The sequence below is a fragment of the Mauremys reevesii genome, linkage group 6, assembly GCF_016161935.1.
Source record: "Mauremys reevesii isolate NIE-2019 linkage group 6, ASM1616193v1, whole genome shotgun sequence".
Classification (NCBI taxonomy): domain Eukaryota; kingdom Metazoa; phylum Chordata; order Testudines; family Geoemydidae; genus Mauremys; species Mauremys reevesii.
Window position 1 is genome coordinate 39,771,690 of NC_052628.1, and position 26,874 is coordinate 39,798,563.

General features: G+C 45.9%; 1 protein-coding gene across 11 annotated transcripts in view; it reads left to right on the forward strand.

Moving 5' to 3' along the window:
* ERBIN (erbb2 interacting protein) overlaps positions 1 to 26,874 on the forward strand; it is a 249,589-nt gene that overhangs the window by 45,529 nt on the left and 177,186 nt on the right. For 8 of the 11 annotated variants that reach the window (XM_039544892.1, XM_039544893.1, XM_039544898.1 and 5 more), the window contains one exon: positions 18,625 to 18,739. The exons of 2 other annotated variants lie outside the window; for them this stretch is intronic. The gene's annotated coding sequence lies outside the window, so the exon portion shown is untranslated. Of the gene's footprint in view, positions 1 to 961; positions 1,076 to 18,624; positions 18,740 to 26,874 lie in introns of those variants that run through there. One more of the 11 variants, XM_039544894.1, reaches the window with a different exon arrangement.

The following is a 26,874-nucleotide window of genomic DNA, read 5'->3' on the forward strand; positions in this document are numbered from 1 at the left end:
TCTCCTTGTCCAGATCTATTTCACCCCCAACAATCTTCTATTCATTCAGCTTTTTGAAACTTAGCACTTTTAGAGAGAGGTAAAGGATTGACTCTGTACACAAATTTTCAGAGGGACAATAGGGTTGAGGTCTGTTATTTCTCACCTCTGTTTGTTTAATTTAATTTAATTTATTTATAAACATTTTTTGCTGTTAACAAGCATGTTATCTCTGGAGAGACCAATCCACAGTTTGAGAACTTCAAAACTAAATATCTCTGATGGTATCTTCTAGATTGAGCACTGAGTCCCATTGGGTAGATAGAAAGATTAATGTAAAAAAATCTATACAGAAGTCCCTGAAATCCCCTAAGATTGGGTTCCTAATCCATGAACTATTGGAACTCATTTACAAACCTTTTCTTAAACAGTAGATGAATATATTCTCATACTATAGAATTAGAATTTATAATCATAATCCCTATTCTATGGTGAGATACACTATAGCTCAAAAGATATCTAAGGGATATAGAAATTAGGTCTAACTTCTAGAAGTCGATCTTTAGAAAGCAATTTTATACAGTTGATTGTGTATATCCCCACTAAGCTCATTAAGTCAGCGGAGTAAGTCCTCAGTACTGTGGCTAGTATAGACTCATGGAGCAGTGCACTGTGGGGTTTCTGCTGCCCATTGGAATTCTGAGTTAAGCTCCCAATGCCTGATGGGGCAAAAACATTGTCGCGGGTGGTTTTGAGTATATGTCATCAGTCTCCCCTCCCTCTGTGAAAGCAACGGCAGACAATCATTTTGCATCTTTTTTTCCTGGGTTACTCGTGCAGATGCCATAGCATGGCGAGCATGGAGCCTGCTCAGCTCACCACTGCTCTTGTGAGCATTGTAAACACCTCACGCATTACCCTGCAGTATGTGCAGAACCTGGCTAGGAGCTGCCAGCACGAGGATGATTGTGAGGAGGACACGGATACAGACATTTCTGAAAGCACGAGATGTGGCAGTTGGGACATAATGGCGGTGGAACGCCGATTTTGGGTCTGGCAAACAAACACAGGCAGGTGGGACTGCATAGTGTTGCAGGTATGTGATGATTCCTAGTGGCTGCAAAACTTTCGCATGCATAAGGCTACTTTCCTGGAACTTTGTGAGTTGCTTTCCCCCACTCTGAAACGCAGGAATACCAAGATGAGAACTGCCCTGACAGTTAAGAAGCGAGTGGTGATAGGCCTGTGGAAGCTTGCAACACCTGACTGCTACTGGTCAGTTCGGAATAAATTTGGAGTGGGCAAATCTACCGTGGGGGCTGCTGTGATCCAAGTAGCCAATGCAATCACTGACTTTCTGCTAACAAGGGTAATGACTCTGGGAAATGTGCACTAGGCCCTGGTCTACACCTGGTCATAGTGGATAGCTTTGCTGCAGTGGGGTTCCCTAATTGTAGTGGGGCGATAGAATGCATATCGTGGATCACAAGGGACGTTTCATCAACATCAACGTGGAATGGCTGGGAAAGGTACATGACACTTGCATCTTTAGGAACTCTGGGCTGTTGGAGCAGCTGTAAGAAGGGACTTACTTCCCAGACCAGAAAATTACTGTTCGGGATATTGAAATGCCAATAGTTATCCTTGGGGACCCAGCCTACCCCTTGCTTCCATGGCTCATGAAGCCATACACAGGCAGCCTGGACAATAGGATGGAGCAGTTCAACTATAGACTGAGCAAGTGCAGAATGATGATAGAATATGCCTTTGGATGTTTAAAAGCTCGCTGGTGCTGTTTGCTGACTAGGTTAGACCTCAGTGCAACCAATATTCCTATTGTTATTGCTGCTTGCTATATGCTCCTTAATATCTGTGAGAGTAAGGGGGAGATGTTTATGGCAGGGTGGGAGGTAGAGGCAAATTGCCTGGTGGCCGATTTTGAGCAGCCAGACACCAGGGTGATTAGAAGAGCACAGCTAGGCACTCTGTGCATCAGAGAGGCTTTGAAAACCAGTTTCATGACTGGCCAGGCTACGGTGTGACAGTTATGTGTGTTTCTCCTTGATGCAAACCTGCCCCTTTTGTTGATTTTAATTCCCTGTAAACCAGTCACCCTTCAATCAGCTGGCAAAGGAAATAGTCACTATTTTTTTTTTAATTAAGAAAGAATGCATGGTTTCAAAACAAGAGAGAGAGAGAGAGAGAGAGACCTGACAAGGTAGCCCGGGTGGGGTAGGGAATGAGGGAAGGACAAGGCCACATTTTTTATCTGTGTAGTGGCTACAATAAGCACTGTTTTAATGACAGCCTTCTGTTACTTGGGCCGTCCTCTGGAGTGGAGTGGCTGGGTGCCCGGAGCCTCCCCACTGTGTTCTCAGGCATCTGGGTGAGGAGGATATGGGGAGGAGGGCAGGCGGTTATACAGTGGATGCAGCGGCAGTCTGTGCTCTTGTTGCCTTTCCTGCAGCTCCACCAGATGCCTGATCATGTCAGTTTGCTCCCCCATTAGCCTCAGCATTGCTTCCTGCTTCTTCTCATCCCGCTCACTTAATGCTTTCCTGGCCTCTGTCACTGAATGCCTCCATGCATTCAGCTGTGCCCTATCAGTGCGGGAGGACTGCATGAGCTCGGAAAACATGTCATCACGAGTGCGTGTTTTTTTTGTTTTTTGTTTTTGCCTTCTCATCTGCGATAACCTCAGGAATGGCGATGATAGGGGGAGCATAGAAACATTTTCACCTGCAGGGGGATAAAAGGGAGAGTAGAATTTAAGAAGATACATTTCTGAGAACAAAAGAGAGACTCTTTCACAGTAAATCAAGCAATTCATAGCAGACAGCACATGTGCTTTAGGTACAAGGTTGCATTTTGCCTTTTATATTGAGCGCCTGCTGGTATGGTGACACATCACACACGGCTGGGCAACGGAATTTGGATTCCAGGCAGCCATGGTAAGCCAAAGGGTACATGGGGTTGGCTTCTTCCACCTTCATAACATGTGGGAATGGTTTCAAGCTGCAGTACCCTCCTTTCCCATACAAGCAATGCCGGTTGGGTTTGCCATTTAAAAGGAGGGGCTGCAGTTTTGGGTTGCATGTGCAGCACACTCCTCCTCCCACCCCACTGCGTGGCTGTTTTGCCAGGATGATCCCTTTTAGCCAAGTGCAAACAGCCCAGCATGAATGAGGTCCTTTTACTGTTCCCTTACAAAAATTCCCCTATTTCAACCAGATGACCATAAATTATATCACTCTCCTGAGGCTAACACAGAAAGATGTATAGACCAAATGTTGCTTGTATGCGACCAAAACCCAGGGCCATTCACTGCCATGCTTTGAGCTGCAATGATTCCAGACTACTTGCTACTGGCTTGGCGTGGTAAAGTGTCCTACCATGGAGGATGAAATAAGGCAGCCCTCTCCAGAAATCTTCTGCAGAGGCTTTCAGAGTACCTCCAAAAGAGCTTCATGGAGATGTCCCTGGAGGATTCCCGCTCCATCCCTAGACACGTTAACAGACTTTTCCAGTAGCTGTACTGGCCGCGAATGCATCCTGATTCTTCAGGGCATCTCAAACATTAAACACAACCCCTGTAGTGTAGTTACAAATGTGCACTCCCAGAGGTGCCTTCTCCGGCTTTAGGGTCCAGGAACCGCCTTGGGAGGGTATTGGCTGCAGGGTGATGAAAAGGTCCTGGCTGTTGGGGAGAACGGATTCTCCCCTTGTCTGCTGCACATTCTTCTCCTTCTTCTCCTCCTCCCTGTTGCATTAGACTCCCCCCTTACAGGTGTCCACGGATAGTGGTGGGGTAGTGGTAGGGTCTCCCCGCGCCCGAATGCCAGGCAGCTGATCATAGAAGCGTCATGTATGGGGCTCTGATCCGGAGTGACCGTTTGCCTCCTTTGTCTTTTGGTAGGCTTGCCTGAGCTCCTTAACTTTCATTCTGCACTGCTGTGTGTCCCTGGTGTAGCCTCTCTCCCCCATGCCCTGTGCGATTTTGGCATATATATTAGCATTTCTTCTTTTTTTATCAGAGTTCTGCCTGCACAGATTCTTCTCTCCATACAGGAGTCAGATCCAGTGTCTTCTGTTCGGTCCATTTCCCAAACGGGAAATGAAATTAAAAATTTCCCAGGGCTTTTCCTGTGTACCTGGCTAGTGCATCGGAGTTGAAAGTGCTGTCCAGAGCGGTCACATTGGAGTACTTTGGCATAGCTCCTGAAGGCCAATACCGTCGAATTGCATCTGCACTACCCCCAAATTCGACTGAGCAAGGTCAATTTTTAGCACTACTCCCCTCGCCGGGGAAGAGTACAGCAGTTGATTTTAAGAGCCCTTTAGGCCAACTGAACAGGGTTGGTTGTGTAGACACATTGCTTATAAAATCTACCTAAGGTGGCTAAATTCGACCTAACCTCGTAGTGTAGTCCAGGGCTTAATTAAAACTATGCTTAGATAGGTTTTTTTCTCAAAGCATTTTATTAAAAAAAACAAAAACGATTCAAATAAAATAAAAAATCTGATTTTTTTTATTTATTTATTTAAAAAAATCATTGATTTTTATCCACCCTTTAAGTGGTCAGTTTGCAGAATGGAGAGAGGTAAATAGTGGTGTCCCCCGAGGATCTGTATTGGGACCTTCTGTTCAACATATTCATCAGTGATCTGGAAAAAGGGGTAAACAGTGAGGTGGCAAAATTTGCAGATGATACAAAAGTACTCAAGATAATTAAGTCCAAAGCAGACTGAAAAGAGTTACAAAGGGATCTCACAAAACTGGGGGACTGGGCAACAAAATGGCATCTGAAATTCAACGTTGATAAATGCAAAGTAATGCACATTGGAAAACATCCCAACTATACATACAAAACGATGGGGGTATAGCTTAGCTGTTATCACTAAAAAAAGAGATCTTGGAGTCATTGTGGATAGTTCTCTGAGAACATCCACTCAATATGTAGTGGCAGTCAAAGCTAACAGTGTTGGGAATCATTAAGAAAGGGATAGATAATAAGACAGAAAATATCATATTGCCTCTATATAAATCCATGGTACGCCCACATCTTGAATACTTCTTGCAGATGTGGTCGCCCGATCTCCAGCGTTTCAGAATTGGAATTTGAAAAGGCTCAGAAAAGGGCAACAAAAATTATTAGGCTTTCTTATGATGAAAGATTAGTAGGACTAGGACTTTTCAGCTTGGGAAAGAGACGACTACGGGGGGGATATGATTTGAGATCTATAAAATCATGACCGCTGTGGCGAAAGTAAATAAGGAAGTGTTGTTGACTCCTCCTTCTCATAACACACGAACCTAGGCGTCACCAAATGAGATTAATAAGCATCAGGTTTAAAACAAAAGGAAGTATTTTTTTTCATGCAATGCTTAATCAATCCGTGGAGCTCTTTGCCAGAGGATGTTGTGAAGGCCAAGATTATAACAAGGTTCAAAAAAGAATTAGATAAATTCATGGAGGATAGGTCCATCAATGGCTATTATTAGCCAGCATGGGCAGGGATGGTGTCCCTAGCCGCTGTTTGCCAGAAGCTGGGAATGAGCGACAGGGAATGGATCACTTGATGATAACCTGTTCTGTTCATTCTCTCTGGGGCACCTGGCATCGGCCACTGTCAAAAGAGAGGAGGACACTGGTTTGATGGACCTTTGGTCTGACCCAGTATGGCCGTTTTTATATTCTTAAAAACTAAGATACAGTTGTCTCTACTCTTTACTGGATCTAAACAAAATAGAAACAAATGAGGTGCTTTGCATATTCTTGTCTTTTTTTTTTGTTTCGTTTGCTTTTTTTGATTGGTTTTTAAAAGATTTACTAACTAGCAAGTCAACGTTTGTGAAAAGTGATATTTGTATGTTTGTTAATATAACTTTTCATAACAGCAGACTTGCTAGTTAGCTGGGAGGCAGTAAAAAGTATTAACAAACATACAAATGACACTTTTCACAATATACTTGCTTAGCCCTGGCAAGCAGAGGGGAGAAATTAAGATCTGGATGGGGAGGTGGGTAGGGAGGCAACAGGGGCCAGGGGCAATGGGGGGCTGAGTGAGGCAGTGGATGCCTGTGGGATAGATGGGGGGTGGGGGGGCGAGCAAGGCAGTAGGGGCCAGATGCAGTGAGGTAGGTGGATGAGAGATCGGGGGGAGGCAGCGAGGGGGGTAGGGGTGATGGGATGGTGGTGAGCCTGAAGCTGGAGCCTGGGGGCAGAGGACACAGTGGGGACCAGGAGCGATGGAGGTGAAGGGGTGGAGTGCAGGGTTGGCACCCTCTGCTGTGCAGCTGGGAACTGGGGCCAGAGCCTGTGGCCTCGTTGCCAGGGTATGGAGCCCACCACCTGCCATGCCAGGGCAGAAGCTGGAAGCCCAAGCCCCACTGCCCCCAGGAAGTTGGGGAACTCACACTAGCTGCCTGCTTCTTCTGTGTTTGTGGTTCTAGAGCAGGGGTCTCAAACACATGGGCCGCATGCGGTCCGCGAAGTTATTTCCTCACAGCCCCCTTGCCATCACCCAGCATTTACCTAGAGTGGCTCTGCCCGGTGTGCACTGGGGGCAGGGCAGGCTCCCTGCCTGCCTGCCCTGCCCTCGCACTGCTCCAGGAAGCAGGAAGAACGTGGGGGAAGAGAGGCGCAGGGGCGTGTGTGGATGTTGCTTCAGGCACCACCCCCAGCAGTTCCCATTGGCTGCGGTTCCCTGTTCCCAGCCAATGGGAGCTGCTGGGGGAGGTGCCTGAAGCAACAGCAAAACACGCCCCGCGCCTCTCTTCCCCCACATTCGTTCCGTTTCCCAGAGCAGCAGGAGGGCAGGCAGGCAGGTAGCCTGCCCTGACCCCGTGCACGCTGGGCCAGAGCCCCCTCCGAGCCCCTGATGCACCCCAACCCACTGTCCTGAGCCCCCTGCTGTACCCTGCACCCTTGCTGTACCCTGCACCCTGACTCCCTGCCCTGAGCCGCCTGCTACATCCGACCCCCTGCCCTGCACCCCAGTCCCCTTCCCTGAACTGCCTGCTGCACCCTGACCCCCTGCCCTGAGCCCCCTGCTGCACCCCACACCCTTCCCGCACCCCAACCCCCTTCCCTGCACCCAACCCCCTGCTCTGAACCCACTGCCACACCTTGCACCTCTCCTGCACTCCAATCCAGTGCCCTGAGCCCCTGCCACATCCCTCCTGCACCCCTGGGGCAGGGAGGGGGTGGAGTTGGGGTGGGGATTTCGGGGAAGGGGTTGGAATGGGGGCAGGGAAGGGGTGGGAAGAGGCAGGGCAGGGGCGGGGCCTCATGGAAGGGGTGGAGTGGGGGCAGGGCCGAGGGTGGCGGTGGGGGGGGAAGTGTCAGTAATGAGGCCCTCGGGCCAATGTACTAGTCCTCATGTGGCCCTCGTGGTCATTTGAGTTTGAGACCCCTGTTCTAGAGGGAGGCAGGACCAAACCTCTGCTGATGGCCCCAGGGAAGGTGGTGCTGCTGCTGCTTCTCCCCCTCCCGCCCCCCCCCCCCCCCATTGGTGCCCAGAAGGCTGTAGCTGCACTAAAAGTCCCTGGTGGCTGCATGTGCGAAACACTGTTTAAGAGCCACTTAAAGTAACTTCATTATTTCCCTTCAGTCATTGTAGCGTTTTTTTTTTTTTTTAAATAGCAGTCACTTCACCAAGGTAAGTTTGGGAGTTGACTCTTGCATTGGAATCCCACTACAATATTTTCCAAATTACCTTAGGGAGAATGACTGACTGTCAAACTCTTTTTTTTTGTTCTCAGATGTCGAGAAATAGTGCTACCTCTTATCCCCGTTTGTCAAGAAATGTTCAAGTTAACAAACATTTTGGTATTTTCATGTTCTGCCCCCTGCTTTTTATTAAACACATCATTTTGGTTCTGATTAGTCAGTTATGCTGTAGTGTAAAGGGAACAAGGTGATTCTCAGAAAGGAGGCAGTCTCCCCTTATGGGATGCTTGAGGGGAAACAAAACTCCTTGACACCTAAACCAAAGGAAATCTCAAAACATTTTGGACGGTATTGGATACTGTGTCACAATTATTTTTTGTCTTTTTATTTTCTTTTAAAACTAAGCCCTATGAGAATGAATGAATCTAGTTGGGATTCACTGAAGTTGGTGAATTCTTTAGTTAATTGCCTTGAGGAATGTAGGTCTTCACATGATTTATGTGAATCACTGCACTCAACTAATGTGAAGAAACTTTTAATTATCTGGGACTGGAATTTATATTGAGGGACAAAGAAAATTGAATATGAATACTTTCTTCAAAGCAGCCAAGGGAGTGCACAACCCAAGCTTTTCTGCCGTGATAAAAACCTCTTAAAAAAGCTAATAGAAATGTCCAGGTAAAGGTGCAGAATACTTTGTCAGCTTTCAGTGAGAAGGGAAGGTGGGGGCGGGGGGAATGGTTTTAAAATAAGCTCTAAACTGAATGGGATATTTCTGAGTAACTGGCATACTGTGCCTGGTGAGATGTTGTGGCATGGAATTTGGGTATATTCCAACACTGGGTACTTGTATGCTTTTGTTTTTTTACCCAGTTCTAGCTTTGTGTATCTCAGAAGCATACAAGGCCAAAAGTTTGACCCCATCTTCCAGCATCAGAGCTTATTACCTCAAAGCTGTGGCAGCTTCATGGGCAGAAAGATAGCATGTCAAGCAGCCACCTGGTCATCTAGTCGGACCACCTTCAAAATTCTAAAAGCTGGATATCCAGCCATCATCTGATGCTGCCTTAATAGATGGATACTCCTTGCTGTAGCATCTCAGTAACTATTAGGAAAGGATTATCTGCTTTTGCATCTGTACGTAATCATATATAGTCTGTTTCCTCCCCCACCCCCCCAGTGTCTAACTCCTTGGCTGGGCTTGGGGGGGTGGGGCAGAAAAACTGGAACTGGGCTGTCGTAGGAGTTTCTTTAACTCTGTGCTCCTGGTGGAATTTTTATGTCTGTACTGTTACAGACATGTTTGCTGACAGGTAGTATGAAATAAATTACCAAAATAAATGAAACTGGCATGGTTATATAGTGCTATTTTGACAAATAAAATATCCAGACTTTTGCAGAATTTTAAAATACTATGTGCCGAATTTTTAATTTGTTGGTGCAGAATTCCCCCAGGAATTCAGAAGGAGAACTTCATGAAGGATCTTGTTCTCATTTGAATCAAGGATTCTTTGGGTTTTTTTTCTAAATAGACTACTTGCTCTTCTATGAGAGCTGTCCCTGTGGGTGCTCCACTCCAGCTGCTGATGCGTCCCTGTGCCTTCGCTCGGAGATTTGTACAGCAGTACCCGCGCGGGCTGCTCACGCACGCTGCCTGCCTCATGTGTTGCTGGTGCCTTAACAGCGTGTGCATGGCCCTGACTCCTCAGGTCCTTCTCTACCATCCCTGGCCTGAGACGGAGCTCAGTATAGTATTTTAGTCAGATACATTTTATTTCCTTCTACCCTTCGTTCTCTTTTCCCCCTCCTCCCCCCCAATTTTTTTTTCCTCCCGGTTAGTTAGGGACTTTACGTTATGCCTGCCTCCCCAGGCTTTAAGAGATGACTATATGCAGAGAGGCCATCCTCATTTCTGATGGCCATTCTCAATACATCCGCTGTTTGGGGGAATCCCATGTCCCCCCAAAATGTGCCCATTGTAGCAAGCTGAAGCCAGGGCACGAAAAGACAGAGACCTGAGGCTTACGTTAATTCTGATTGAAAAGTCCCTCAGATCTGCCTCTGATCCAGGATGAGTCCTCCTCATGACAGAGACCTCCTAAGTCCACTAAGGACAAAAAATTGGCAAAAATAGAGACCAGTTTTAGTCACCTCACAGGAACCAAACTGCCTCCAAACGGTCCCTGAGCAGGTCTGTCTCGTCCGTGCCGACCGCACCGCAGCTCAGCACATACGATGCTCCGGGCATCTCCGGCGCCGTCCACACTCCAGTTTCCACTGATACACACCACCCTGGTGCCAAGGCCAATGACTTGAAGTTACCGGCCTCTTCTACTATGGCACTGCCTAGCACTGCAAAGGACTCAGTGCTGCCTCAGGCACACTTGTCTGTGCTGCACACAACCGCTATGAAAGTCTTGGCACCAACTCCTCAACCACCTCCGATGACGCACACGTTGCCACGCCAGTCGACACCAACTGACCCTGCAGTCCCATTGCTGCACTTGGTGCAATACCCATCGGCACCATCTACATCGGCACCGCAGTTTCGTCACCAAGGGGGATTTGCTTGTTTCACCAACCCCTGAATCCCCTTTACTGGGTTCTAATGTCTCACCGAGACCAATGGCACTGTACCGACAAATATCCCCTCTCACTTTTCTAGTGACGATGAAGTGGAGGGTTTTTTTTTTTCCACCACACGACTGCTCTCCACTCAACACACCTACTAATGCTGGACAATAAGATCAAGGTCCTCATATGGCAGAGACTTACCATCCTGGTATGGGCACCATTGGATGGGACCACCCATCCCCTTCCCCGGACAATGGTATTTTTGGAACCTATGGGGGTCCTACAGGAGACATCACACCAGTCGACACAGCCCACATAGAGGTGACACCAAATCTCCTCCTCAACCCTTACACACCTTTGTGATGGACATACAGTAACTCCTCACTTAACGTCGTCCTGTTTAACATTGTTTCGTTATGTCGCTGAGTTGTGCAGTGCTCTCCCTTATAATGTTTGGCAGCTGCCTGCTTTGTCCACTGCTTGCAGGAAGAGCAGCCCGTTGGAGTTAGCTGGTGAGGGCTTGGAATGAGGGTGGGCTGGTAGGGCTAAGTTCCCTGTGCAGCGGCAGCCGCCCAGCAGGCTATCAATTACCAGGCAGTTCAGGTGTTGACCCCCCCCCCCCCCATTTGCTGCTCCTGCCCTCTGCTTTTGAGCTGCTTCTGAGAGCTTCCCGCTTGCTGTGCAGGGGGTGGGGGAAAGAGGAGTGCTGATGTCAGGGGGAACACGACAGGGCTCAGTCTGGAGGGAGCTTGCTGGCAGCAGGTGCTGTCTCAACTTGCTGATCTACTTAAAAGGCAGTGTACTTAAGAGTGGGGACAGTGTACTTAAAGGGACAATGCATGTCTCATACACGAGGGGGGTGTGTGTGTGTCTCTCTCTCTCTCACACACACACCCACCCACCCACGGCACTTTGGAAAGTGGAGGGAGTGGTGCGCTCCCGTGGGACAGCGTGGGTTTATCATGTTCAGTTTCCGCAGGGAATGTTTGCAGCCACTGCTATGCATCTGTTGTCTCCTCCCACCATTTGTGCTGCCTTGTAGAGTGTGAGACTACATTAAGGATGTGTTAACCCTTGAGGGCTCAGCTGAGTGCTAATTCGTCATTTAGAAGGAAGGCATTCCCCGGGAAATATCCCACTCTCTGACTCCACCACCTCAACCAAGCTTCACAGTCGTCATTGCTGTGTACAGGGGCGGCTCTAGGCACCAGCAAACCAAGCTGGTGCCTAGGGCGGCCAAATCTAGGGGGCGGCAGGCTGGGCCGGTGGACCTGCCGCAGTCATGCCTGCGGGAGGTCCACGGGCCGCGGACGACGGACCTGCCGCAGGCATGACTGCGGAGGGGGCGCTCGTCCCGCGGCTCGGCTGGACCTCCCGCAGGTATGACTGCGGCAGCTCCCGCCGGACCCGCGAACCGTCCGCAGCCGTGCCCGCGGGAGGTCCGCTGTTCCCGCGGCTCCGGTGGAGCTCCCGCAGTCATGCCTGCGGCAGGTCCGCTCGTCCCGGGGCTCCAGTGGACCTGCCGCGGGAGCTCAACTGGAGCCGCGGGAAGAGGGGACCCGCCGCGGGACCGAGGAAGGGCGGCGCAGCACACCGCGCTGCCTGGGGCAGCCTATTTTCTAGAGCCGCCCCTGGCTGTGTACAGTATTAACTTGTTTGTTTAAAACTTGTACTGTGTGCATGTGTGTGAATATAAAATGTCTTTTGTCTGGTGAAAAAAATTTCCCTGAAACTTAATCCCCCCGCCCCCCCTTGATTTACAATAATTCTTATGGGGAAATTGGATTAGCTTAACTTCATTTTGCTTAAAGTAGCATTTTTCAGGAACATGACTACAGTGTTAAGTGAGGAGTTACTGTACAGGAGGAACCTGCAGTGGTGCACACAAAGAGGTGCCACCTGGTACCTCTCCATTTTACAATAATTCATCTTCCTCACCTGGTGAGGCTATTATGCCGCCAACGCTAGCAATGACAGCAGATGATTTCACCCACTTTCAAAACCTATTTAAAAGGGTAGCTAGCAAGCTCCAGATCACTATGGAGGAGGTGACAGACTGACGAACTGACAGACCTCTTGCAACCTATGGCCTCCTCCAAGATTGCTCCTTCCGATCAACAGAGCTATCATAGACCTGGTCAAGAATATCTGGCAAACCCCAGCCGCTATACCCCCGACCTGCAAGAGAGCAGATCAGAAATACTATGTCCCCTCCAAGGGCTCAGTTTCTTTTCACACATCCAGCACCAAACTCACTGGTAGTGGAAGCAACAAACCAAAGAAACAAGCAGCAGCATTTACGGCCTACTCCTTTTGACGGACAGTAAAAGAATGGACTTATTTGGCTGCAAGGTTTATGCATCCTCCACACTGCAATTCAGGGTGGCAAACTATGCCACCCTTCTAGCCAAATATGACCGTAGAAACTACAGGAAACTTGTGGAATTTATTAACGATATCCAGAAGAGAAGAGACAGCAATTTAAGGCAGTGGTCTCTGGAGGACAAATCATTTCCCGCATGGCACTCTAGGCTGCCCTTGATACTGCGGACATTGGAGCCAGGTCCACCGTGACAGACGTGTCAGGCTTCATTGTTCAACTCTTTCCCATGTGAGATACAGAACACATGGAGGATCTCCCCTTCGACAGTGAGAAATTATTTGCAGCAAAGACCAATGAGGTGCTGCACACATGAAGAATTCCAGGGCTATGCCGAGATCTCTTGTCATCCATACACCGGCCTCTAGAAGGAGACAATATAGGTATCAGTCTTACCAATGCCCTCAATACCCAGCATACACATAACAGCGATACGATCAGTAACAGCATCAATGCCAGAGACTTAGGTCTCAGTGATGATGTCCCTCATCATCAGCAGTGTCCCGACCTCCTCCACCTAGCAAGCAGATTTGAAGCCTAGGTCGAGCACATAGAAGACCTCCCCATCCACTCCAGCATTCACACTAATTACTCAACCCTTTGGTCACAGTTCGCTCTTATTTTATGACAACTGGCAAGCTGTCACTACGGACAGATGGGCCCTGGAGGTTATCAGATTGGGCTATACTATCCCCTTCTTGTCCGTATCCCCCCGCCCACCTCCCCATCTTGTCCCTCTTCAGGAACCCCCTCACGACTACTTGCTCCACCAAAAGGTACAACAACATCTGTAACTAGGAGCAGTGGAGCGGGTACCCGATCAGCACAGGGAAAGGGTTTTTACTCCCACTGTTTTTTTGATGGAAAAGTGGAGGATGGTGACCCCTTCTCTACCTCAGGCAATTCAATAAGTTCATCAAAAAGCAAAAATTCAAAATGGTTACCTTGACCATTATTCCCGTGCTGGAGCAGGGAGATTGTTTTTTGGCTCTTGACCTGTGGAATGCTTATTTTCACATAACTATACACCCTGCCCACAGATACTTTCTGGGAACAAACCACTACAGGGTTCTACCCTTTGGCCTCTCAACAGCACCTTGTGTCTTCTCCAAGATGATTGCGGTGGTTACCGCACATCTCAGGAGAAAAAGCATAATAATCTTCCTTTACCTGGATGATTGAGTCCTCAAATTGCAAACTTGTGGGGAAGCCATCTGATCCACACACATGACCATCAACTGCTTCTAGGGCCTTGGCATGCAAACAAATCCACATTAATTCCTACTCAACGTCTGGAGTTCATAGGTGCACACCTCGACTCCACAACTGGCATCATCATAAAGAATCTGGTCGCCAAACTGTGGAACAGCCCCACAGGTCACAGCCCACGATTGCCTACAATTTCTAGGCCACATGCACTTTTGTGGTCAAGAACGCACGCCTGTACTTGTGGTGCCTAAAAGTTGGGCTAGCTATAGTCTACAACCAAATGTACACAGACTAAACAAACTTCTCACCATGCCTACCAAGATCAAGGACTCACTTATATGGTGGACTTGACCACACAACCTCTGCTCTGAGGTTCCGTTTTTACAGGAATCCCCTTCAATTATAATTACTACAGACACATCCCTCATTGGTTGGGGTGCACAGCTGGGACACCATACCACTCAAGGCCTATGGTCCCCTACAGAGACCTCACTACATATAAATATTTTAGAGCACCAATTGGTTTGCAACACCTGTCTCCACTTTCTCCTGTTCATCAAGAACCAAAAGATCAGGATCATGGCTGACATTGCTTGTACATTTTATATAAACAGGCAAGGGAGAGCTTGATCCCATTCACTTTGCACCAAGGCTATGAAACTTTGGAATGGGTGCCTCCAACACAATATTGATATCTCCGCCTTGTACCTGCTGTGACAAAGTTCCTCTTCTACCTTGGTGGGTCCTGCGCTTCTTGGCGGATTTGCTCACCTCAGTGATCTTCTCCTCTGGTGGAACCCACAGTCTGGGTCAACTCCTCCTGTGTCTGATCAGGAGTTGGGATGTTTGGGGGGAACCCGGGCCCACCCTCTACTCCGGGTTCCAGCCCAGGGCCCTGTGGATTGCAGCTGTCTATAGTGCCTCCTGTAACAGCTGCATGACAGCTACAACTCCCTGGGCTACTTCCCCATGGCCTCCTCCAGACACCTTCTTTATCCTCACCACGGGTTCTTCCTCCTGGTGTCTGATAATGCTTGATTGTATGATAATTCCTCAATCCTCCAGCAGCACACCCTCTCAGTCTCAGCTCCTTGTGCCTCTTGCTCCCAGCTCCTCACACGCACTTCTCTCCGCTGGCTCCTCCCCCCTAGACTGGAGTGAGCTCCCCTTTTTATACCAGGTGCCTTGATTAGCCTGTTCTGATTGGCTGCAGGTGCTCCAATCAATGTAGCTCTCTCTGGTGCCTTCTAGAAAGTTCTTAATTGGCCCCAGGTGCCTTGATTAGCCTGGAGCAACTGCCATTTTGGTTCCCATGGTACTAGGGATTTGCTTAGCCTGGAGCTAACATACCTGCTCCTCAATACTTTCCTGTAGCCATCCGGCCTTGCTCCATCACACTGCCCAGTGCACAAAACACCACAGAGAACAAGCTCAGCTGATCCTTCTCTCTTGACCACAAATGGGAGATAAACAACACCATCCTACACAACATCTTTTGAAACCTGGGGTTATCCACAACTGGACCTGTTCACGACCAACAAGGAATGCCCCAGATTCTGCTCCAGAGCTGGTCTGCAAAAACATTCCATGGGATATGTGTTTACGATCAGATGTAGCAGCAACCTACTATACTCATTCCCATCAATACCACTCCTACACAAAATAGTATTAAAGATAAAAATAGCGAGGGCCCTACATGGCCTAGACAGCCTTGGTACCTACTTCTAACATGGATGTTCACTTATCCACCAATCTTCTTCCCCTCCCCCCCAAACTTATTGTCCCAATGCAGGGGCCATCTACACCACCCAAACATAAGAATGCTCCATCTCAAGGCTGGGCTCCTCAGTGGTTCTCCAATGAACTAGACTGCACTGAGCAGGTGCAAACTGTACTATTACACAGCAGGGTGCAATATACACGCACCACCTATATCCATAAATGGTTTAGGTTCATGGCGTAGTGTTCTGCCAGGCAAATCGCCCATACTTCTGCACCTCTTCCAATCATACTGGCCTACCTTCTGGAGCTCAAACAATCTGGGCTCTCCTTCAGCTCCATAAGGTACTGTGCACATCAAGTGTCTCCAATTGCAGCATTTCACCAGAAGATCAGTGACACCGCTATCTTTGCCCACCGTATCACAAAAGGATTCCCCAAAGGCACCCAGACCCTGTCTCCGGACATCAGACCATTCATTCAACCATGGGACTTAGACTTGGTCCTCACATGTTTGACGCAAAAGCCATTTGAACTGCTAGCATCCTGCTCTCTACTACACCTATCTATGAAAGCTGCGTTCTTAGTGGCAATTATATCCACCACACATGTAGGAGAACTTGGAGATCTCATGGCTGACCCACCACACGCTATTTTTTTTTTTTTTTTTTTTTATTTAAAGGATAAAGTCATGCTCCAAGCGCATCCCAAATTTGTCCTGGAGGTGCATTGGTCTTTCCACCTTAATGAACCTATCCATCTACCAACCTTCTTTCCTAAACCGCATGCAAGCACTTTTGAAGCAGCAGTGCACACACTTGATGCACACAGAGCGTTGTCTTTTTATTTGGATAGGACTAGGCCGTTCAGGGCTTCCCTTAGATCACTCTGTGATTTGAGGTAAAAAAAAAAAAAGTTTAAGGGCAAATCGATAGCCAGCCAGAGAATATTCAACCGGATCTCAGACTATATCCGTTTATGCTACCAACTAAAGAAGATACATCCTCCCAACTTCTATTAAGACATGCTCTACCAGATTTGTGTCAATGTCTGTTGCATTCTTCCATAACATTCCCCTCATAGACATCTGCAAGGCTGCTACCTGGGCTTCGGAGCACACCTTTGCTAAACACTATGCCCTTACTCTGGGACCCTTGACTGATACTCGAATGGTCTGAGCTGTGCTGTCTATGACTTTCTTACCAGATCCAAAGTCCCCACCGTCCTAGAGATACTGCTTTTCAGTCACCTGGAGTGGAGCACCCACAGAGACATCTCTTGATGAAGAGGAGGTTACTCAGCTGTGCAGTGTCCCTCTGGGTGTTCCACCACCCACCCTCCTCCTCTCTACAATGGAGACCATTCCAAACTCCGAAGTAGAGAAGGAACTGAGGAGTCAGGGCCGCGCACGCATAGTTAAGGCACCAGCAGCTCATGAGGCCCGTGCAGGTATTGCTCTACAAATCTCCAAGCGAAGACACAGGGGGGCATGAGTACCTGGAGTGGAGCACCCACAGGGACACTCATCTTGAAGAATGTCAGTTACTGCACAGGTGAGTAACCTCCTGTTCTGAAAGAGGATGATAAAACCATGTGTCAGTAACTCTACCACCATCACCACCTCCTCCTCCTGTTCCTTTTGATATATTTTTGTAAAGTTATTTGAGTTGGTCTCAATAAATGTCATGAAGATAAGGTGATGGGTATGTTCTGTCTTGGAGTTATAGCTGCTGCTGTTCCAGTATACTAGCCAGGACCATGTAATAGAAATGTATGTTCTCAACATACATAATATACATCAGCTCTTCACAAGAGAGTTCTCTGTGCAGAACAGAACTTCCAGATAGAAATGGATCAAACCATTCAAGAGCAACTCCATCCCCCTTCTATCAATGATCACAGACATTCCTGTAAAACCTTACGTTAAACTAAAATGAAGGGCAGCTGACAGGTCTGCCAAATAATTGTAGACTCTTTATCCTAATCAATTGCTAGGAGGGGCCAATGGAGAAGCATCACACCACAATGCCTTCAGCATACAGGTTCTCTGTCTTGTAATATATCTCCGATGCTCTCAGAGAAAAAAAAAAAAAAAAAAGTTTTTTTTTCCTCCTGCTAACGATAGCTCATCTCCAATTGATTAGACTCTGCCTGTTGGTATGCATACTTCCATTTTTCTTGTTGTTCTCTGTATGTATAAATATGTGTTGTGTGTGTGTTCCATTCTATGCATCAAGTGAGCTTTAGCTCACGCTCAAATGCTACAATAAATTTGTTAGTCTAGTCTTTAACAAGCCACTTTTTTTTTTTTTTTTTTTTTTTACAGACTAACAACTCTGAAACCCGTCCTTAAATGGATACTGTCATCTGGTTTAGGCCCAAAATTTAATTTTTGTAAATGTTTTCCTATTGTTTTGTTGATTTACCTATTAACTGTGTTCTAGAAACAAAAATATGTTTTCTCACACTATTTTGTGTATATGGGTTTTTGTTATATTTGAATTCAAACACTTCTCTGCAACCCAAACATTTTGGTTGGTGTATGAGAATTAAAAAAAAAAAAAAATCACTCTTATTGTTTCTGTTCTGTTTTTGCATTCCGCTCATGTTTGCCCTTCAGCAATAGCTGGCTCATATTAATATTCAACAGTCAGCAAGAATGATTGGTTTAGAAATTGGGCTTGTCTACACTACACAGCTTTTAGCGACAGCTGTGTTGCTAAAAGCCAGCGCATGTGAACCCTCTCTATCAGTATCAGTATTTTGTTGGCAAATACTTCCAGCCCCGCAAGCGGCAGTAGCTTTGTCAGCAGGAGAGCACTCCTGCCGGCAAAGCTGCATTCTCACTTGCGTTGGCAAAACTTCTGTCTTCCGCGGAGGGGATTTTTTTTTAAGTACCCGTGAAAGACAAAAGTTTTATAAACAACGTTGCAGTGTAGACAAGCCCTTGGGTACTACACTGCCTTATTTCCTAGAATTACTTGTCAATCTTAGTATTTTTTATTTCAGTTTGATTGCATTTTCATTAGGCACTATTAGTGAGGAAAAAATTCTATGTACTCATTAAAATGAGTCTTAACTTTTTTACAGTTCCATGTGGATGGTTATATTGAGCTCATTGCTGCATCCCACTGAGTTTGAGATCCAAGTTCAGAAATCGATTCAGGCTGCAATGGTGTGAACTGGACAAGGTGGAGTGATTCGGGTAGGTAACGGTCTGAATGGATTGGAGAGAAGTTCAATGGAAAAGTATGTCATGTTATTGAAGGTGAAGGCATGTACACCAGTGGATATTCCTTCCTTTAATCCTGTTTTTTTGTTGTTCCACCCACCACAAATCAACAACAAAAAAGCCTGTTCTTTTTGAGTCTTCATCTAGGGAAGGTATGGAAGAACTTGTGAGTGGCTGGTGGAGCCCCACTTCATGGAGGCTAGACCCGTGGCCCCACCCCTTCTGCCCAAGGCACCCCTCCCACACCCATCGCTGGAGGACCACAGGCTGGCTGGAGCCGCCCCAGCCGCACCGTGCCTCCCCAGCCAAGCTGCACCTCCCCTCCTGAGACCCGAAGCTGCCTTGCAGGAAAAGCTCTTGTCTCTTCCCGAAGAATCTGAGCTTTTATATGTGCTATGCAGGTTCTAGGGTGGCTGAGGAGGCAGTATGTGCTACTCAACTTCCCAGGTTCATCAGTAATCTCCCTGGACTCCAGGGAGACTACTGATGAACCTGGGAAGTTGAGTAGCACATACTGCCTCTTCTGCTGCCCCGGAACCTGCATGGGGCATAATAATAAAAAATTTTCCCCAAGCAAGCTGCCAAAATCCTCAACTGGGCATCTGGCAGCAGCAGCTGTGCTGGGGAGGCTTACCCTCCTCTGACCTATTATATTCATCACTTATGGAAGAACTGTTTTGAGAAGTGTTTTTTTGCAGTTTAGTGAAGAGTGGTCGAGATAATCACTGCTGTTTTTAATATTTATTAATACATATGACATTGTATCTAATGTAAAGCAGCATTTAAAAATGCTGTGAATATGCTGCTTTACATTTCGATTATTTTAAAGCTGTATTTTCTGAATACAGGTACTGTAGAGATAAGGTGGGTGAGGTGATCTGTGTTACTGGACCAACTTCTGTTGGTAAGAGAGACACGCTCTGGAGTCACACAGAGCTTTTCTTCAGGTCTGGGAACCGTACTCTCAGCATCCCAGCAAAATGCAGGGTGGAACAGAGTGTTTAGTATAAGTACTTAGCACATATTGTAGGGGACCATTCAAGGTGTGGCGGCCTGTTCACACCTCTGCAGTCATAGGACAAAAAGACAGGGTTAATGGGTTACAAATCGTTGTAAAAAGCCATAAATCAGTGTCTTGTTCAGTCCATGATTTTTAGTGTCTAGCAGAGTAATGAATTTAAGCTCCCTGGATAGTCTTTTGAAGGTGTTGTTCAGGTTTGAGTATGAAGACAGAAAGGTCAGATATGGAGTGATTGCTTTATGAAAAGTGTACATCCACGGATGATACGGTGTTTTTTGTCTTATCATTTTTCTGTGAGTTCATTTGAGAGCATAGTGATTCTCATTTCACCCACTTAGTTGTTATTGGGGCATTTAGTGCACTGAATGAGGTACACCACATGTTGTGGTAGGCATATGTAGGACCCATATTTATTGAAAGGTGTTTGTGGGCAATGTTGATCATCATAGTGCTGGAGATATGTCTACAGGTTTTGCATCTGTTCTGGCTGGGTCTGGTTCCTCTTTGAGTTAGTGTGTCCTGAGCTGGGGGGACCTTGCTTCTGATGATGAGCTGGGTAAGGTTGGGGGGTTGCTTGAAGGTCAGAAGAGGGGTTCAGGAAAGATTTCTTTCAGGATGTGGTCCCTATTAAGTATGGGTTGTAATTGTTTGATACCCCAAGTGAACCTACTTCATTACAGAAACTGCCAGCTGTCACCTACCACCCCATACAGAAACCCATATGGGGTGGTAGGTGACAGTTGTCAGTTTCTATAATGAAGTAGGTTCACTTGGGGTATTTGGGTGGCTGTTCCATGATGCAATCTACTTCTCTGGTGGAGTGTCCTTGTTTTATGCAGGTGGTTTTAAGTGTGTTAAGGTGTGTATCCTGCACTTTCTCCTTAGCATATTCTGTGGAATATCCGTGCTTGGCTTTAGATAAGAGATTTCTTGGTGGGTTTGACATGGTGATTGGGTCTGTGAATGTAGGTATGATGATGCGTGGGTTTCTCGTATATAGCTGAAGCTGGCTGTGGTGTTGAGGAAGTTGTTGCTAATGTGGGAGAATTCTAGAGATAGTTGAATGAATGGATGGTGAAGTTGTGGAAATCCTGTGAGGGAGTTTGTCGTCTGTTTGTAGGATAAAAATATCAGTGTATCTCAGGTGCACCATTAGTTTTATGGTGCATTTGTCCAGTAATTCTTCTTTAGGGTGGCCTGTGAAGAGGTTGGCATATTAGGGAGCCATCCTACTACCCATGACTGTTCCTATGGTTTGGACAAAGTGTGTATGTTGTCAAATATAAAATTGTTATGGGTGAAGATGAAATGGTTCACAGATCCAGTAACCACTCCAATAACACCAAGAAATATGATATCCTGGAGAAGACTAGCTATCCAGTTAATTGCAGAAATTTTGGTTTTCAGGCCCCTACTTCCCTTTTTTTTTTGAGTCTGAATTGTGCCACATTTATTGTTCTTGTTTATAACAGCAAAAGCTGATACATCTGGCTTTCTGTCTGTTTCCAAGCTCTGAGGGTAATAAAAGATGCATAGACAGGTTCACATCAGTCCGAGTGAAGGGAGGGGGAATAACCAGCACTGTGTGATTATATATAAAAATGTATACAATCTATATATGTGCAATACAAAATTGTATATACATACATATTAAATTATGTGTTTAATTGGAGCCTATTGCATAATTCTTTGAGTCTGCAGTTTGTTTGGATCTTTTTGGAGTATAGATGGTGTTCTCTGCCACCTTAGGTAATTTTACCATAGAGAGCCAATTAAACCCATTAAGCAAACATATCCCTTCCCCTGCTTCTCCTGGAAGTTAATGAACACCAATTTTGCTGATAATAGGATGCACCCTAGGAACTCGTGACTGTCTCATCAGGGATTTCACTTGAATTTGACATTTAATAGTTCACTAGTGAAATCACTGTTTTATTAAGCATTTTGTTGGTGAAATACCATTTTAGAAATGAAATAACATGCTACTAAATGTCAATACCCAGCAAGACTGTTGATTGTTCAATGGCTATAATAAAGAAAAGGTAGTACAGGAAATGTTGCTTGGACATTGTGTTGAGATTAGGTAGCATGGCAGTAAGTTTGAGACAGACAAAAGTAGTAATGATGGAAAAGAGAGATGAGAATAACTTAGGATATGTCTATACTACCCACTGGATTGGCAGGCAGCGATCAATCCAGCGGGGGGTTATTTATTGTGTCTAGTCTAGATGTGATAAATTGACGCCTGAGCGCTCTCCCATCGACTCCTGTACTCCATCAGGCCGAGAGGTGCAGGCGGAGTCGACGGGAGCATCAGCAGTCGACTCACCGCAGTGAAGACACCATGGTGAGTAGATCTAAGTACGTTGACTTCAGCTACCTGTAACTCAGATCAATTCTCCCACCGCTCCCAGTGTAGACCAGGCCTTAAGGTGTAGCTTCTGTGTACTGGGAGAGAAGAGGAGATTGAGGTTGTTCTTTTTTTTAAACATGCTCTCTTGCTGCTATGTCTGAGGTCTGGAGCAAACACTGCAATGCATATTGTAGACAAGGATTTTGAAAAGCAAAGAATCGGGTTCAGTTGCTGGCTTTGAGTCGCAAAGCTTTCTTTCCTTTTTTTGCTATTGTGGTGCATAGTTCCTTTCTTTTCATAATACTAACTTAGATCTCTTCTTTGTGCTGTTTCTTATATAATAAACTGGTAACTTTAATTGGGATATTGGTAAGCACATATATTAGAGCACCACATAACATAATAATCAAACTGGAAGTTTAAGAAGCAATGCAAAATGTTCATTCTGAGCTGGTCCATTTCCTGTTTGTTATTTTGGCTCAGGTAGCTTAATGTCTGTAGGGAATAGAATACTTTTCCCAGAGACTCATACCGCGAGTATGAATTTCTGCATGGAGAAGAAAGTGCTAACCTCAGGCCATCAGAAAATAGGTTTTATTTCAAGTACAGTATTCTTTCTATAATTTCTGTATTAGCTTAACTAATAACCTCCATTATACTAGTTTGTTCCATATGAAGATTAGTCCAGTCCTTTGTCCATTTCATCTTAAAAGGGACAGTGAGTAAGAACCTGTTCCAAAACTCACTGAGGTTTAATGGAAGGACTCCCACTGACTTCAGTGGATCAGGACCTAACTGGCTTGTGTGGAAAACTTCTTTAATAGAGAATGATGTTTTTCTCTCCCAAGCAGAGATGCATTTTTACCTAGTGGCTAATGGACAGGACTAGATGAGAGCTGGTTTTTATTCCTAGCTCTGCCACAGATTTGTGTGGCCGCAGGCATGTCTCCTCAGATTCTTCCTTTGTAAAACAGGATTGTATAATGTACTACATCATAGGGGTCTTGTGAGGTCTAAGCAATGTTTATAAAGAGCTTTGAAATACTTGGTTAGAAGCTGCTGTAGAAGTGCCTGTTTGTTATAACTGTATATTGGTTATTTCACAAAGTGTAGTCTGTTGAATTTATTGAACATTCTGCAGATGCTTTTGTGTAAAATTTAAAATTCATTGCTTTCTGGGAAAGAAGCCATAATTTGTCTGATGTTAAACTTGGAATTTGGCACTCTGCTAAATTTCTAGATCCAGTGTGGAAAAAATGTTAAAAATATGGCATTTAAAAATACAAGAGACAATCTTCAAGACTGACAAAAAGAGTGATTTCTTCTTTGTGCACAGACAGAATATGTGAAAGTCTAATTCCTCCTCAGCATTTTCTGAGGGATGTTTAAGGCTGAATGAGATTTGCCATAGTTTTTGACACCTCTGGAGCATACTGTATTTGGTGGATGGTTCTGACATGCCTCTGATATTTTCAGCTGTACACAGTACTGAAGTCAGTTATTTCAGTATAATAATTTATTAAAAAGATGGGAGATGTTGTTCCCCTTCCTCTCAAAAGGGCTAGGAGAAATAGAATTTGGTTAAGATATGCCTCAGAACATGAGATCCTTCTCAAAAGGGTTATAATAGGCCTAGTTCTCCATGCCATCCCCACCAGATGGGTCTACAAAACAAGAGAAGATAATTAAAAGAAGGCAGTGAAGCTACTAGGAAAATCTTTCTTTGGGTACCATATTAGAGGCATACACTGATCTGCATGTATCATTAGAGGATAGGATGTCATGAGGTACAAATGAGTAACTCCTGTGAAAGCCAAGTATTTGGGATGATGTGCTTAAATATTCTCCAAGATGCACTGGAGACCAGTTATTTCCACTGAAAGCAAATTTCTGTCAAAGCACCCTTCAGACAGAGAGAGAGAGAGACTCCTCAACAGGGAGAAACTTGTAAATGACTCTGGTAGTAGTAGTATTAGTGTTTCAGCAACTTCCATGTATTTTTTCCAGGGTTATGTTAGCCTGAATGAATTCCTTCTAAAACCTCATATTCCTGAAGGTGTGTTACTTTTATTGAGGGGGTGCATCCCCAAGGAAAGTAGCCTTAGGAGTATTCATTGTCACTGTCTCTCTAAACACCTTGTGCTCTCCCAGTAATCCTTTTGTTTAAGTAGACACAAAGACAGCTTGTTTTAAATCACGTGTATTATTTTGCCCAGTAAAGATGATTTTTAACTGTACCTGCACAGTTAGTTTTTTTTCTGATTAGAGGTATTAATAATTTTTAGTAAATCTCAAGGAAATTAAAATATTCTCAAAATTAAACCTTCCTTTGAGTAAGGTGTTAACTTGAAGAAATAACAATTATCTTGCAAATATACAATAGCTCCAGAATATAAAAATCTTTATTGCGGTAATAAATTGTTTGCACTTCAGCACACATTTGTGGCCCTGGATAGCTTTTATGGGTCAAAAGAGGAATAATGACTGGATTCTGTTGTATTATAAAAATCCAAAGAGACAATACAGTTCTAGTTCAATCATATAACAAATCATTTATTAGAATTGCCTTTTGTAGAAAATGTAAAAGAGCCTTGCATCATAGTAGAGTAGTTTATAAATTATATGATAAAAAAGATAATCCACGCATTTTATCATTACTTATATGGCAGGTAGTAAGGAGTTTTGAAACCGAGCCAAGGTTTAGTGTTTATAAATTGGCTGAAGCCATGAGATTAAATGGCAGCATTAGTCTTCTCAAGTGTAATGTGATAATGTCACATAGAAACAGATCATACCTCAGTAGCAGATGGAACATGTCTGTTTGAAACACAATAGAATGAAAAATATTTTTTGGAGTGATGTATATGAACAAGCAAAATCAAGTAGCTGTTGCAGCAAGATAAGAACCTTGTATCTGGCACTACCATTATGACATGCAAACAGGAACTTGTACTTCCTGAAACCTGCCTGTTTTTAATTGCCTTGTTTTTAAAATGCCTTGACACTTGACCGTGTGTCTCAGTGATATCTTCCTTTTGGGAGGATCCTTGAGGTTTTAAGAACCTGTTCACATTTGGAGTGGAAAAGCATGGGATCTTCTCCCTGTAAAGCCAAACTCCTGGAATATTAAGCAACTTTGTAAGGAATGGAACTATAATAGAATGACATTCAATTATATATTCAAGAATAAGCATACAAGACAGATAAGGGACTGAGGCAAAGAGAAATTACTTTTTCATAATTTGAGCCTTATCCAACAACTTCGGGTCCCCAACTTGAAATGCCTGGGGTGTGATATTTCAGAGTACTGTATTTAATGTTTTTGTAGCATTTTGTATGTTCACAGCACAGCTCCAATCAACTTCAGTTGGAGATGTGTGTTCAGCATTCTTGCAAATAAGTCCTCGGATGTTTCAAGTCAGCACTCATTTGGCCTCTTTCATTTCACATTTTCCAATTTCGCAACAAATATGGCTGGGGTCCTGCAGCCAAGTCTCATTAATTCATAGACTTTAAGGCCAGAAGGGACCATTGTGATCATCTATGTGACCTCCTGCACATTGCAAGCCACAGAACCTCCTCCATCCACTTCTGTAATAGGCCCATAACCACTGGTTGAGTTACTGAAGTCCTCAAATCTTGATTTAAAGACTTCAGGTTATAGACAATCCACCATTTACTCTAGTTCAGTGGTCTCCTACCTTTTTACACCCAAGATCACTTTTGAATTTAAGGGCAACCCAGGATTGGCCCTGCCCCTTCCCCAAAGCCCCACCCCACTCACTCCATTCCCCCCCACCCCCCCGTTGCTCGCTCTCCCCTACCCTTACGGACTTTCACTGGGCTGGGGTAGGGGGTTTGGGATGGGGTGTGGGCTCTGGGCTGGGGCTGAGGGGTTTACAGTGTGGGAGGGGGATCTGGGCTGAGTCTGGGGTAGGGGATTGGGGTGCAGGAGGGGGGAAGAGGTGCAAGCTGTAGGAGGGAGTTTGGGTGCAGGAGGGGCCTCCAGGCTGGGGCAGAGTATTGGGGTGCAGGAGGGGCTACAGGGTGCTGGCTCTGGGAGGGGGGCAGGGCTGAGGTGGGGGTTGGGGTGCAGAAGGGGGCATGGGGTTTTGGCTCCAGGAGGGAGCTCAGAAATGAGGGTTGGGGTACAGCTTCCTGCCAGGCAGTGCTTATCTCTGGCGGTTCCCAGTTGGCGACAGGCACAGAGAGGCTAAGGCAGGCTCCCTGACTACCCTGGCCCCACACTGCTCCCAGAAGGGGCCAACGTACTCCTGCAGCCCCTGGGGGTGGGGCAGAGGGCACATGACTCTGTGCGCTGCCCCTCTCTGCAAGCCGGCCAATGGGAGCAGTGAGGGCGGTGCTTGCAGACAGGACCAGCACATGAAGGGAGGCCCCTGGGGCTGTGCTGGCCACTTCTGGAAGTGGCATGGGGCCAGGGTAGGCAAGGAGTCAGCCACACTGCATCATCAGAGATTGCATTTGACTGGGAGAGTCTCTAGGATCGACCAGTCGATCGCTGTCAACTGATTGGTGACCACTGCTCTAGTTCAGTCAGCAAGAGGAAGGTGAAAACTCCCCAGGGTCTCTGCCTATCTGACCTGGAGAAAATTCCTTCCTGAGCCCAAATAGGGGAATCATTTAGACCCTGAGCATGAAGGTGAGACCCATCAGCCAGACAGCTGGGAGATAATTCTTTGTAGTAATTTAGTGCTCCTCATCTGGTGTCCCATA